Source organism: Tachyglossus aculeatus, chromosome 12 (assembly GCF_015852505.1).
Source record: "Tachyglossus aculeatus isolate mTacAcu1 chromosome 12, mTacAcu1.pri, whole genome shotgun sequence".
Lineage (NCBI taxonomy): Eukaryota > Metazoa > Chordata > Mammalia > Monotremata > Tachyglossidae > Tachyglossus > Tachyglossus aculeatus.
In genome coordinates, this window is record NC_052077.1 from 33,770,213 (window position 1) to 33,785,405 (window position 15,193).

Sequence of the window (15,193 nt, forward strand, 5' to 3'; positions counted from 1 at the left end):
TTAAAAGAGAAAAGAAAGAAATCAGGCACGCTCACACCTTCCCACATAGAGGGACACACCTAAGAATTTGAGAGACGGGCCTAATCTCTGCCCTGACTTGTTCCAGTGACCCAAGGGCCCAGATCCTCACTCTGGAGGCTCAGCGATGTGGATTTGTAGGGAGGGCGTGCAGAGATTGCCTACTAAGAGGGCAGTGGTGATTCATTCACTCATTCATATTTATTGAGCGCTTACTGTGTGCAGAGCACTGTACTAAGCGCTTGGGAAGTACAAGTTGGCAACATATAGAGACGGTCCCTACCCAACAGCGGGCTCACAGTCTAGAAGGGGGAGACAGACAACAAAACAAAGCATATTAACAAAATAAAATAAATAGGATAAATATGCACAAGTAAAATAAATTGAGTAATAAATACGTACATACATATATACATATATATATACATATATACATATATATATATATATACAGGTGCTGTGGGGAGGTGAAGGAGATAAGGCGGGGGTGATGGGAGGGGGAGGAGGGCGAGAGGAAGGAGGGGGTTCAGTCTGGGAAGGCCTCCTGGAGGAGGTGAGCTCTCAGTAGGGCTTGGAAGGGAGGAAGAGAGCTAGCTTGGCGGATGCGCGGAGGGATTCCCGGGGACTTTCATTCACTTCACTCAACCGTATTTACTGAGCGCTTACTATGTGCAGGGCACTGTACTAAGTGCTTGGGAGAGTACGGTAGAACAATAAACAGATACATTCCCTGCCCACAATGAGCACTGGTGTAAATGTGCGGAGTTGAATTTACAAGCACTTGAAAATGAGGGTGGAAAAATATCAGATCAAAGGGTTTTGAGGAATTTTCGGGGGGGGGGGGTGTTCTCTTTTGAGACATTTAATCAATCAATCAATGGTATGAATTGAGTGTTTACTTTGTGCAGGACACTGTCCTAAGTGAATCACGGGCTTAGGAGTCAGAAGGTCATGGGTTCTACTCCTAGCTCCGCCACTTGTCTGTTGTGTGACCCTGGACAGGTCATTTCATTTCTCTGCGCCTCAGTCACTTTGTCTATAAAATGGGGACCGAGACTGTGAGCCCCATGTGGGACGGGGACTGTGTCCAACGTTATTTGCTTGTATCCACCCTAGTGCTTAGTACAGTGCCTTGAACACAGGAAGAATTTAACAAATATCACAACTATTATTATTATTACAACAGAATTGTTAGACACATTCCCTGCCCACAACAAGCTTACAGTCTAGAGGGAGAGACAGACATTCACACAACATCATCATCAATCATCAATCGTATTTATTGAGCGCTTACTATGTGCAGAGCACTGTACTAAGCACTTGGGAAGTACAAATTGGCAACACATAGAGACAGTTCCTACCCAACAGTGGGCTCACAGTCTAAAAAGCCCAACAACAGAGTTGGGGGACACGTTCCCTGCCCACAAGGAGCTCGCAGTCTAGAACAAACGGGCGGCCTTGCCAGACCTCTCTTGCGATTCGATCTGTAATGAGAAGTTGGGTAACGGAGTTGAGTCTGTAGGTTTGGGAGAGCTTAGGTTCCCGAGGGATAGAAAGGAAAGCAAATGACTTGGGACACTCCCAGCTGGACCAAGCTGAATATCCCAGGGAATACAGCCGCACTGGCAAGAAGCTAGACTTGTGGGGAGAATTTCTTGCACAGGACATGCAGCAAAGAAGGACAACCTCTCTGTCCTCCCTTCTCAAACACTTCCGACCTCCCCACACCCTCACAAGGACGTCCCACCTGATGAGCTGGTATTCATTCGTTTACTCACTCATATTTATTGAGCTCTTAGTGTGTGCAGAGCATGCGCTAAATGCTTGGGAGAGTATGATACAACAATAAAAAGACACACTCCCTGCCCACAATCATCTTAACAGTCTAGAGGGAAGAGCTTTATCATGGGTTCAAATGTCATGGATTCAAATTCCGGCTCCGCCAATTGTCAACTGGGTGACTTTGGGCAAGTCACTTCACTTCTCTGTGACTCAGTTACCTCATCTGTAAAATGGGGATTAAGACTGTGAGCCCCCCGTGGAACAACCTGATCACCTTGTAACCTCCCCAGGGCTTAGAACAGTGCTTTGCACATAGTAAGTGCTTAATAAATGCCATCATTACGATTATTAGTTATTTACCCCAGTGCTAAGAAGAGTGCTTGACACATAGTAAGCGTTTAACAAATACCATCATCATTTAAAAGGGTTTCGCAGATATAGGCACTGCTCATTATAGTGTGAATTTTAAGAGGGTAACATTTTCTGGACTGCACTTTCTACAATCAGCAGATCCTGGTGAGAGCTGCCAAGAGGGCAGTCATAAAAATGGTTCAAGGGTTGGCCAGAAGGATTGACTGAGAGAGGGTAAAGCAAATAGGGCTATTTACCCTGGAGAACAGGAGGGGTGCCTTTAAGTGTTCTTCCAATATATGGAGGCATATTATAGGAGCCCTAGAGAACAATCAATCTCCTCTCACATTAAGAAGGGAAGGGAAGGTCTCATTGTTGCAGGGAAGACTTTAGGTTTAGGGAAGGTGGGTATAGCATATCCTTCATTCATTCATTCATTCATTCAGTCGTATTAATAATAATAATAATAATAATGGCATTTGTTAAGCGCTTACTACGGGCAAAGCACTATTCTAAGCGCTGGGGAGGAAACAACGTGATCAGGCTGTCCCACGTGGGGCTCACAGTCTTAATCCCCATTTTACAGGTGAGGGAACTGAGGCACAAGGAAGTTAAGCGACTTGCCCAAAGTCACACAGCTGACAATTGGCGGGGCCAGGATTTGAACCCATGACCTCTGACTCCCAAGCCCACGCTCTTTCCACTGAGCCATGCTGCTTCTCTGAGCAGCTCTTTATTGAGCGCTTACTGTGTGCACGGCACTGTACTAAGTGCTCAGGAAGTACAATCGAGCAACACACAGAGTCCCTTTCCAACAACGGGCTCACAATCTAGAAGGGGGAGACAGACAACAAAACAAAACAAGTAGACAGGTGTCAATACCATCAGAATAAATAGAATTATAGCTCTATACACATCATTAATAAAATAGAGTAATAAATATAATAATAATAATAATGGTATTTGTTAAGCACTTACTATGTGCAAAGCACTGTTCTAAGCGCTGGGGAGATACAAGGTGCTCAGGTTGTCCCACATGGGGCTCAAAGTCTTAATTCCCATTTTACAGAAGAGGTACTGAGGCACAGAGAAGTTAAGTGAGTTGTCCAAAGTCACACAGCTGATAAGTGGCAGAGCCGGGATTGGAACCCATGACCTCTGACTCCCAAGCCCGTGCTCTTTCCACTGAGCCACGCTAAAATAAATAGAGTAATAAATATGTACAAATATATACAAGTGCGGAGGGGAAGGGGGTAGGGCAGAGGGAGGAAGGGGGGAAATGGGGAGGGAGGGAGGAGGAGGAGGAGAGGAAAAAAGGGGGAGGCTCAGTCTGGGAAGGCCTCCTGGAGGAGGTGAGCTCTCAGCAGGGCTTTGAAGGGATGTCATATCCTCATGACAGAGTTCTTTAACTGGATTCTTTTTTCACTATAAATGCAGATTCCATTTGTAAAGTTTGTTAACTTATTTGGCAGAAGCAGAGCCCTAACAGATCCGCACCCCCATTAGTCTATAAATTCCTTGGGGGCCTTATGCCAGGAGCTTACTACAGTGCTTTGTACTCAGTAGGTGCTAAGTAAATAGTACCGAGACATTGAACTTCCAAAAGACCATGTCTTTTACACAAGGATGTTTTAGGTACAAGCTTATCCGGTTTGCCGAAAAAGATTACGACATCCCCTAGACTAACAGGAAAAGAACTAAAAACATGGCTAAATTGATCCAAAAGCTAATAATTTAAGTAGCAGAATATCTTCAGCACCAAGAACATTAGCAACCACCATAACAGTTGTAATCTCGCTGTGGACAGGGCCCCTGTCTACCAACTCTGTTGTAAATAATAAATAAATAATAATGGCATTTAAGTGCTTACTATGAGCAAAGCATTGTTGTATTTTCACAAGTGCTTAATCAAGTGCTCTGTACACAACTAGCAGGCAATACCATTGATTGATAACAAAAACCACAATGTTTCTGAATGTGAGAGAGAAAGGACACGGTGCACAAGAAAGTTTAACTCTTAAAGATTTAGTTCATTCATTCAATCGCATTTACTGAACGCTTACTGTGTGCAGAGCACTGTACTGAGCACTTGAGAAGTACAAGTTGGCAACATATAGAGACAGTCCCTTCCCAACAGCGGGCTCACAGTCTAAAAGGGGGAAACAGACGACAAAACAAAACATATTAACAGTCTTCTAGACTGTGAGCCCACTGTTGGGTAGGGACTGTCTCTATATGTTGCCAACTTGTACTTCCCAAGTGCTCAGTACAGTGCTCTGCACACAGTAAGCACTCAATAAATGCGATTGATATTAACAAAATAAAATAAATAGACTAGTAAATATGTACAAGTAAAAAAAATTCATAGCTGCTAAGATGTGTCTTTAAAAACTACAATAAATGCAGCAAATCTTTGATTAAAAACCACAATCTTGCCAGTAGCGTGACTGCTAATTTGGAAAAAAAAAAAAAGCATTTCTTTCACTTCATTCATTTTCAAAGCACATGCGGGTTTCATCAGGCCACTGACTGATTAATTGATTTGATCGGACCAAGATCCTAGCTGGGCACAAGTGTCATTTCTTTCACTTCATTCATTTTCAAAGCACATGAGGATTTCATCAGGCCACTGACTAATTGATTTGATCGGACCAAGATTCTAGCTGTCACTGAGCTGGAAACAGACAGTTCCAATCATTCAAAAGCTAAGGTGACCCTCGATGCAGTAATCACTTACTGTGCCCAAAAGCATTTGGGGATCCTTCCCTTAATTTAATTCTAGACGCAGATGACTTGGGAAAACGACGGCACAGATGAAGATGGACTCATACGTGGGACTTATCAAACTGGGCTCTGGGGTCTCCCGTGAATCTCCCGCGGGTGGTCTCGGCCCACCCGCGATGAGCCTGGTTCTTTCCCCAGAAGTCAGGCCCTCGTGTCTTCCCTGCCCTGCTCTGCCGGGGCATTACCCGCTCTCTCCCCACAGGGCATCGCCACACCCTTTTCCCTACCAGCCTAAAACCAGCGTTTCCCAATCCACGCCCAAAAGACGGATCGGGTCGGCTCTGGGTGACTCGGTGGAAAAGAGCCCGGGCTTTGGAGTCACTGTTCATGGGTTCAAATCCCGGCTCTGCCAACTGTCAGCTGTGTGACTTTGGGCAAGTGGAGAAGCAGCGTGGCTCAGTGGAAAGAGCCCGGGCTTTGGAGTCAGAGGTCACGGGTTCAAGTCCCGGCTCCGCCAATCGTCAGCTGGGTGACTTTAGGCAAGTCACTGAACTTCTCTGTGGCTCAGTTACCTCATCTGTAAAACGGGAATTAAGACTGTGAGCCCCCCATGGTGCAACCTGATCACCTTGTAACCTCCCGAGGGCTCAGAACAGTAATTTGCGCATGGTAAGTGCTTAATAAATGCCATTATTATTATTAGTATTAAGTCACTTCACTTCTCTGTGCCTCAGTTCCCTCATCTGTAAAATGGGGATTGACTGTGAGCCCCCCATGGGACAACCTGATCGCGTTGTATCCCCCCAGCACTTAGAATGATAATGATGATGGCATTTGTTAAGCGCTTACTATGTGCCAAGCACTGTTCTAAGCACTTAGAACAGTGCTTGGCACATAGTGAGCGATTAATAAATGCCATCATTATTATTATTATTATTACGACCACCTATTACGACCCGACCCTCACACTCTGCACCTCTAATAATAATTATGGTACTTGTTAAGCACTTATTTTGTGCCAAGCAATGTACTAAGCACTGAGGGAGATACAAGCTAATCAGGATGGACACGGTCCCTGTCCCGCATGGGGCTCACAGTCTCAATCCCCATCCTACAGATGAGGTAACTGAGGCCCAGAGAAGTGAAGTGACTTACCCAGGGTCACAAAGAAGACATGTAGTGGGGCTGGGATTAGAACCCAGGTCTTTCCGACTCCTAGGCCCGCTCTCTATTCACTAAGCCACACTGCTGCTTCTTAACATCAACCAACTCACTGTACCTTGATCTAGTCTATCTCAGTGCTGACCCCTCGTCCACCTCCTTCGCAGTCCACAGACCACAACTCTCCCCACCTTCAGAGCCTTATTAAGGACACATCTCTTCCAAGAGGCTTTCCCCAACTAAGCCCTCACTTCCCCTACTCCCATTCCCTTCTACTTCACCTAGGCGCTTGGATCTGTTCACTTTAAGCACTTGATAATCACCCCAAGCTCACACAGACAGAACTTAAGCACATAGCTGTAATTTATTTTAATGTCTGTCTCCTTCTCAGACTGTACACTCCTTGTGGACAGGGAACATACCTACCAGCTTTGTCGTAATGCATCCTCCCAAGCACTTAGGACAGTGCTCCAAACAAAGTAAGTGCTCAGTAAATACCACTGACTGACTGGGTGGAGGGACAGAGGCAGGGAAATGTGGGACATGGAACAGCGGCAGGGATGTGGAAGGAGGAATGTGGCAGTGGATGAGTGATATGTGGCATCTGGGAGCCAGAGCCTGCCAGGCAGAAAAATGGGTCAGAGAAAAGTCTCTGAGAGACGGTACACTGAGGGAGTCCCGATCGATCACACAATCGATAAATCACTGGTATTTATTGAGCCTTAACTGTGTGTTTTGTTTTGTTGTCCGTCTCCCCCTTCTAGACTGTGAGCCCGCTGTTGGGTAGGGACCGTCTCTATATGTTGCCAGCTTGTACTCCCCAAGCGCTTAGTACAGTGCTCTGCACACAGTAAGCGCTCAATAAATACGATTGAATGAATGAATGAATGAATGAATGGATGAATGAATAAGTGTGCAGAGTACTGTACTAAGCCACGACTGACTTTGGCCCCTCTGAAACAGTTTTCAGACTGCAAGTCAGAAGATCATCGTTTTACCATAAATTCACAACAACCGAAGCAGGAATCTACTGCTTCACTCTTTAAAGTTGAAGTGCTGTTGCCCCCACCTTTAGCAGGATAGGGGCCTGGCAAAATATTGAGGGCCTTCTGACTACAAAAACTGGCATCTCCCCAAAACACAGAGCCTACGAAAGGGCAAATGAACCTCATCGAAGCCCCTTCAGTCACAAGAAGCAGCATTGCCTAGTGGATAGACCTAGGGCCTGGGAGCTCCCAAGAGCTGTGCTACTTGTCTGCTCTGTGACCTTGGGCAAGTCACTTCACTTCTCTGGGCCTCAGTTCCCTCATCTGTAAAATGGGGATTGAGACTGTGAACCCCATGTGGGACATGGACTGTGTCCAGCCTGATCTGTTTGGAACCACCCCATTGCTTAGTACTGTGCCTGGCAGAGAGGAAGTGCTTAACAAATAATAATAATAATAATGATGATGGCATTTGTTAAGCACTTACTATGTGCCAAGCACTGTTCAAAGCACCGGGGGATATAAAAGTTAACCAGGTTGTCCCATGTGGGGCTTAAAGTCTTAAATCCCCATTTTACAGATGAGGTAACTGAGGCACAGAGAAGTTAAGTAACTTGCCCAAAGTCACATAACTGACAAGTGGCGGAGCCGGGATTAGAACCCACGACCTCTGACTCGTAACCCTGTGCTCTTTCCACTGAGCCACGCTGCTTCTCTAATACCATTTTTTTAAAAAAAGTGCTTGCTGAATTGGAGTGTTAGAGTCCTTCAAATGCAAACAAGCTGTACTCATTGCTGCTTTGGCAATCAGCTTTTTTTTTTTAGTGAATGTTCCTGCCTCGCTATGCGCTGTGAAACTGGGAACAGTAAAAAATTAGAATAGCCTCCCTACAAATATACTTATTATTATTATCAGAAAGGGTTGGATTTGGTTTTTAGTGCTTGACAATTTTTTATGGTATTTGTTAAGTGTTACGCGCCAGACGCTGTACTAAGTGCTGAGGTAGATACAAGATAATCAAGTTGGACACAGTCCCTGCCTCATGGATATAGTCCATATTCCACAAGCTCACTGTGGGCAGGGAATGTATCTGCTATTATACTGTACTCTCCAAAGCGCTAATACAGTGCTCTGCACATAGTAAGCACTCAATAAATATGATTGACTGGGGCTCACAGTCTTAATCCCCATTTTTATTATTATCATTATTATTAATAATAATGTTAATAATAACATTTGTAAAGTGCTTACTATGTACCAGGCACCATACAAAGCGCTGGGGTGGATACAAACCAAATCAAGTTGGACATGGTCCCTGTCCCAGGTGGGGCTCACAGTCTCAATCCCCATTTTACAGATGAGGTAACTGCAGCCCAGAGAAGTGAAGTGGCTTGTCCAAGGTCACACAGCAGACAAGTGGCGGAGCCAGGATGAGAACCCATGACCGAGAACCCAGACATAAGACTTCCAGGCTTATGCTCTTTCCACTTGGCCGCACGGCTTCTTCACATACTCTAAGTAACAAAACCTTTAAAACCTGACAGCCCTTGTCTGTCTGCCTTACAGTTACCGCACCAAAACCCTAACGCATTAGTCCTGCTACAACCGATGTTTCCATTTCCCAATCCAAGGAAACTACTGCTTGCCTGCCATGGCCACCATCCATCTGAAACGTGGGCACCTCCCTTCCCCCCGGTCCTGACACACATCTGTCCCCATAAAGTCTCTATTTGGAAACTCCCAAACGTTACCCTTCACGAGACAAATGCTGCCAACACGCTGGCACTGGAGCCACAAGGACTGAATGCAGAAATCTGGGGGGGGGGGGGGGGGGTGCAGAAAAAGGGTGGGAGGGAAATTATTTTGGGCCTGATGAGGGGCTGACATTTCTCTTTTTAGTCTGTCCGTCAGCCAAAAGTGTCTCCTGTTACTCAGCCCCGGGCAGAGAAGTAACAACACGTCTTGCAGAGCTGCCAATCTAATGGGGGACATGGGACGGACCCAAATAACAACAAGCGAATAGCACAGAGCACACATAATTGGGGCTGGGACACAAAATTGAGAAAGAACATGAGCAGGAGTGGATCAGATTAGAACAAGCAGCTTTGACACGCTGGGCTCAGCGAAGAAAAACATCCCAAGTCAGCCCTCCCTAACTCCAGCCCTGGCCCCAGCTGGGAGAAATAGAGGGGAGGGGGAAGAGGAGACTTTCGGTAGAAAGGCAAAACCCCAGGGAAGGGTTCCTGATGTGGCGGCAGCCCAAGGCCACTATGGTCTCCATCAGTTGATACTGCTTACTGAGCGCCTCCTCTATGCAGTTCATTCATTCTTTCAATTGTATTTATTGAGCGCTTACTGTGAGCTGTACTACTACTAATAATAATAATGATGGCATTTATTAAGCGCTTACTATGTGCAAAGCACTGTTCTAAGCGCTGGGGAGGTTACAAGGTGATCAGGTTGTCCCACGGGGGACTCACAGTTTTAATCCCCATTTTACAGATGAGGTAACTGAGGCCCAGAGAAGTTAAGTGACTTGCCCAAAGTCACACAGCTGACAATTGGCAGAGCCGGGGTTTGAACCCATGACCTCTGACTCCAAAACCCGTGCTCTTCTCCATTGAGCCACGCTGCTTCTCTTGTACTAACTGCTTGGGAGAATTCAAAAGAAACAGGAGACGCTATTCTTGCCCTCAAAGAACTTACAAACAAGGGGAGACACAGTCAGTCACTAAAATAAATTACAGACAGGAAGAAATAATGAGCATATAAGATATGGACATAAATACTATGGGAGTTTGCAAGTACATTTTTTTTTTTTGGTATAACAGTATTCATTAAGCACTATGTGCCAGGCACTGTACTGAGCTGGGTAGATACAAGATAATCAAGTTGGACACAGGGCCTGTCCCACATGGGGCTCACAGCCTTAATCCCATTTTACAGATGAGATAACTGAGGCACAGAGAAGGTGTCTGGCCAAGGCCACACAACAGAGAAGTGTCAGAGGTGGGATTAGAACCCAGGTCAGTGCTCTTTCCACTAGGCCATGCTGCTTTTCTGTCCCCCCTGCTTAGACGGTAAGACTGTAAACTAGATTGTAAACTCCTTGAAGGCAGGGATCGCACTGACCAACTGGATAGCACTGTACTCTCCCAAGTGCTTAGTGCAGTGGTCTGCACAAAGTAAGCACTCAGTGAATACCACTCACTGATGGATAACAATTATTGTTATAATAATAATGGTTAAACACTTATTATGTGCCAACCACTGACAGCTGTGAAAGGGAAGAAGTGATCAGCAAGGCCAAAGTCTGGTGGGAATACTCTGGGAGGTCTTCCTGGAACGTAGAAAACCTTTGAAGGAGGTGGGAGAAACGACTGGGCCAAAAAAGAAGAGAAGCAGCATGGTCAGGAGGATAAAGCAAGGTCCTGGGAGTCAGAAGACCTTGGGGGTGGGAAGCAGTGTGGGTCAGAGCCCGGGCTTTGGAGTCAGAGGTCAGGGGTTCAAATCCCGGCTCCACCAATTGTCAGCTGTGTGACTCTGGGCAAGTCACTTAACTTCTCTGGGCCTCAGTTACCTCATCTGTAAAATGGGGATTAAGACTGTGAGCCTCCAATGGGACAATCTGATCACCTTGTAACCTCCTCAGCACTTAGAACAGTGCTTTGCACATAGTAAGCGCTTAATAAATGCCATTAGTATTATTAGAAGAGCCTGGGTTCTAATGCCGCCTCCACCACATGTCTGCTGTGTGACCTTGGGCAAGTCATTTCACTTTTCTGTGCCTCAGTTACTTCATCTGTAAAATGGGAATCAATCAATCAATCGTATTTATTGAGCACTTACTGTGTGCAGAGCACTGTACTAAGCGCTTGGGAAGTACAAGTTGGCAACATATACAGACAGTCCCTACCCAACAGTGGGCTCATAGTCTAGAATTAAGACTGTGAACTCCATGGGGGAGAGGGACTGTGTTCCAACGATTTCCTTGTATCCACCCCACCGTTTAGTACAGTCCCTGGAGCATAGTAAGCACTTAACAATACCACAATTATCATTATTAAGTATTCTGGACAGGGTGAATAGGTTGAACCTTGGTCCAAAGGTGGGAGAGTCATCACGAGCCCAGGCCAGTTGGCTGGGTTTAGCTTGGCGGGGAAGGTGGTATTTCATCCCCTCGCCCCCTCCTACCTCACCTCACTTCTCTCCTTCTACGGCCCAGCCTGCACGTGCGCTCCTCTAATGCGAACCGGGTGGTCGAGGTGCTCAACTAGGTATTCATTCATTCACTCAATCGTATTTACTGAGCGCTTACTGTGTGCAGAGCACTGTACTAAGCACTTGGGAAGTCCAAGTCGGCAACATCTAGGGACGGTCCCTACCCAACAACGGGCTCACAGTCTGGAAAGGGGAGACAGACAACAAAACATAACATGGCAACAGGTGTCAAAATCGTCAGAACAAATAGAATTAAAGCTAGATGCACATCATTAACAAAATAAATTGAATAATAAATATGTACAAGTAAAATAAATAGAGTAATAAATCTGTACAAATATATACAAGTGCCGTGGGGAGGGGAAGGAGGTAGGGCGGGGGGGTGGGGAGGAGGAGAGGAAAAAGGGGGCTCAGTCTGGGAAGGCCTCCTGGAAGAGGTGAGCTCTCAGTAGGGATTTGAAAGGAAGAAGAGAGCTAGCTTGGTGGATGTGTGGAGGGAGGGTATTCCAGGTCAGGGGGAGGATGTTGGCCAGGGGTCGACTTCCCAGGCTCAGCCCCTCCTTTCCTCTTCTCCCACTCCCTTCTGCATCGCCCTGACTCCCTTGGTTCTTCCCGGCTCCCAGCCCCACAGCACTTATGTGCATATCTGTCATTTGTTTATTTACACTGATGCCCATCTTCCACTCTCAAGACTGTAAGCTCATTGTGGGCAGGGAATGTGTCTGTTTACTGTGGTACTGTACTCGCCCAAGTGCTTAGTACAGTGCTCTGCACACATTAAGCACTCAATAAATACTACTGAATAAATGAATGACAGCCCACCACTCTCCCCACCTTCAAAGCCTTACTAAAATCACGTCTCCTCCAAGTGGCCTCCCCCAACGAAGCCCTCATTTTCCCAATTCATTCATTCATTTATTCATTCGTATTTATTCATTCATTCATTCGTATTCATTCATTCAATCGTATTTATTGAGCGCTTACTGTGTGCAGAGCACTGTACTAAGCGCTTGGGAAGTACAAGTTGGCGACATACAGAGACGGTCCCTACCCAACAACGGGCTCACAGTCTAGAAGGGGGAGACAGACAACAAAACAAAACATGTGGACAGGTGTCAAGTCAACAGAATAAATAGAATTAAATGCACATCATTAACAAAATAAATAGGATTCCCTCTCCCTTCTGTGTCACCTCTGCACTTGGATCTGTATCCTTTAAGCATCTGATATAATAATAATGATGTTACTTGTTAAGCGCTCACTATGTGCCAAGTACTGTTCTAAGCACTATCTTCAGCCCCAGGGCATTTACGTATACATCCACAATTTATTTTAATGTCTGTCTCCTCCTGTAGACTGTCAGCTCCTCGTGGGCAAGGAATGTGTCTCCCAACTCTACTGCATTTCTCTCCCAAGCGCTTAATACAGTGCTCTGCACACGGTAAGAGCTCAATAAATATCACTGACTGATTTTTTTTATTTTTTCAGGGGGCGGGGGTATTTATTAAGTGCTTACTATGTGCCAGGGACTGTTCTAACCGCTGAGGTAGATACAAGGTAATCAGGTTGCACCACATGGGGCTCACTGTCTTAATCCCCATTTTCCAGATGAGGTAACTGAGGCACAGAGGAGTTAAGTAATAATAATAATAATAATAATAATAATAATAATAATAATAACAATAATGATGGCATTTGTTAAGCGCTTACTATGTGCAAAGCACTGTTCTAAGCGCTGGGGGGTTACAAAGTGATCAGGTTGTCCCACGTAGGGCTCACAGTCTTAATCCCATTTTCCAGATGAGGTAACTGAGGCACAGAGGAGTTAAGTGACTTGCCCAAGGTCACACAGCAGACAAGTGGCGGAGCCGGGATTAGAACCCACATCCTTTGACTCCCAAGCCCGGGCTCTTTCCACTAAGCCACGCTCCTTTTCATTATAAGAGCCAAAAGTGAGAAGAACACAAAGTTCGATGCAGACTCAGAGCAGAGGAGGAGAGGGACCGTTTTTTTCTCTTGTTTTTGAGGGAACATTGAAAACAAAACAATAAAAACGTAGATAGATACTCATTTTCAAGATTCTAAAATCCAGAACCAAAAGTCGGGCAATTTCCATCATGCCTTGTCAGGGACTTGCTATCTTTCAGTACGCGTAATTGCGCTGTAAATATCACCGTAATAATACCAAACCGTCATGAATGTATATGGGATTACTCCCCCAGTAATTCAAAGTGCTTTCAGAGATAGTATCTCAACATCCTTGCAGACTGAGGTACAGAAAGATTAAAAGTGATTTAACCCAAGGTCAGGCTTAGTCAAAAACAGATCCAGGGCTAGCACTCAGGTCTTCTGATTTCCAACCCGGTGCTTTTCTCCCCAAAGCCCATACTGCCTTTTGGTACCAGGTACCCGAGAGATCGATTATCTTAAAATATTGGGAAGGGCTACTAGATTTTTCCCCCTCTCTCTTCTGTTTTGAATCATTTTCCACCTCCTCCGTTGCCTCCTGCAAGCCATCATTTAAGCTGTGCCCAACAGCCAGAGTGAAAAAAGGAGCTTTTTTGCCCTTCTACCTAAATATGTTGGAGCTGAGGTGCAAATAGAGATGGATGAGCCTCAGTTTCTTCATCAGGAAGACTGATCCTTCAAAGTGCACAGGCCTTGGAGTCAGTTAACCTGGGTCCTTACCCCAGCTCCACCACTGGCCTGCTGGGTGACCTTGCGGAAGAACACGTCTGCTGATTCTCTTGAATCGCACTCTCCCAAGCATTTAGTACAGTGCTCAGCACATAGCGAGCGCTCAGTCAATACCACTGATTGATTAACTTTTCTGTGCTTCACTTTCCTCATCAGTAAAAGGGGACAAGACAGCTAGGCTCCCATCGTCTTAGACTGTGAGCCTCATGTAGGGCAGAGATAGTGTCTGATCTAATTGGACCAGATCTACTTCAGTGCTTGGCACAGTGCACAACACATAGAATACTCTTAAATACCACCAAAAACAACCTGACAAAAGGGTCTTCTGATTATCAGCCCTCTGCTCTTTCCATCAGGCCATGCTGCAACTGTCCTCTAGTCACCCAAGAGTCCCTCATGACTGTAAGCTCATTCATTCATTCATTCATTCAATCGCATTTATTGAGCGCTTACTGTGTGCAGAGCACTGTACTAAGCGCTTGGGAAGTACAAGTTGGCAACATATAGAGAAGGTCCCTACCCAACAGCGGGCTCACAGTCTAGAAGGGGGGAGAAAGACAACAAAACAAAACATATTAACAAAATAAAATAAATAGAATAAATATGTACAAGTAAAATAGAGTAATAAGTATGTACAAACATATATACATATATACAGGTGCTGCGGGGAGGGGAAGGAGGTAAGGCCAGGGGGATGGGGAGGGGGTGGGGGAGGAGGGGGCTAAGTCTGGGAAGGCCTCCTGGAGGAGGTGAGCTCTCAGTAGGGCTTTGAAGGGAGGAAGAGAGCTAGCTTGGTGGATGTGCGGAGGGAGGGCATTCCAGGCCGGGGGAGGACATGGGCCGGGGGTCGACAGCGGAACAGGCGAGAACGAGGCCCGGTGAGGAGGTTAGCGGCAGAGGAGCGGAGGGTGCGGGCTGGGCTGGAGAAAGACAGAAGGGAGGTGAGGTAGGTGGGGGCGAAGTGATGGACAGCCTTGAAGCCGAGAGTGAGGAGTTTTTGCTTGATGCGTAGGTTGACAGGCAGCCACTGGAGATTTTTGAGAAAGGGAGTAACATGCTCAGAGCGTTTCTGCACAAAGATGATCCGGGCAGCAGCATGAAGTATAGACTGAAGTGGGGAGAGACAGGAGGGAGATCAGAGAGGAGGCTGATGCAGTAATCCAGTCGGAATAGGATGAGAGCTTGAACGAGCAGGGTAGCGGTTTGGATGGAGAGGAAAGGGCGGATCTTGGCGATGTTGCGGAGGTGAGAC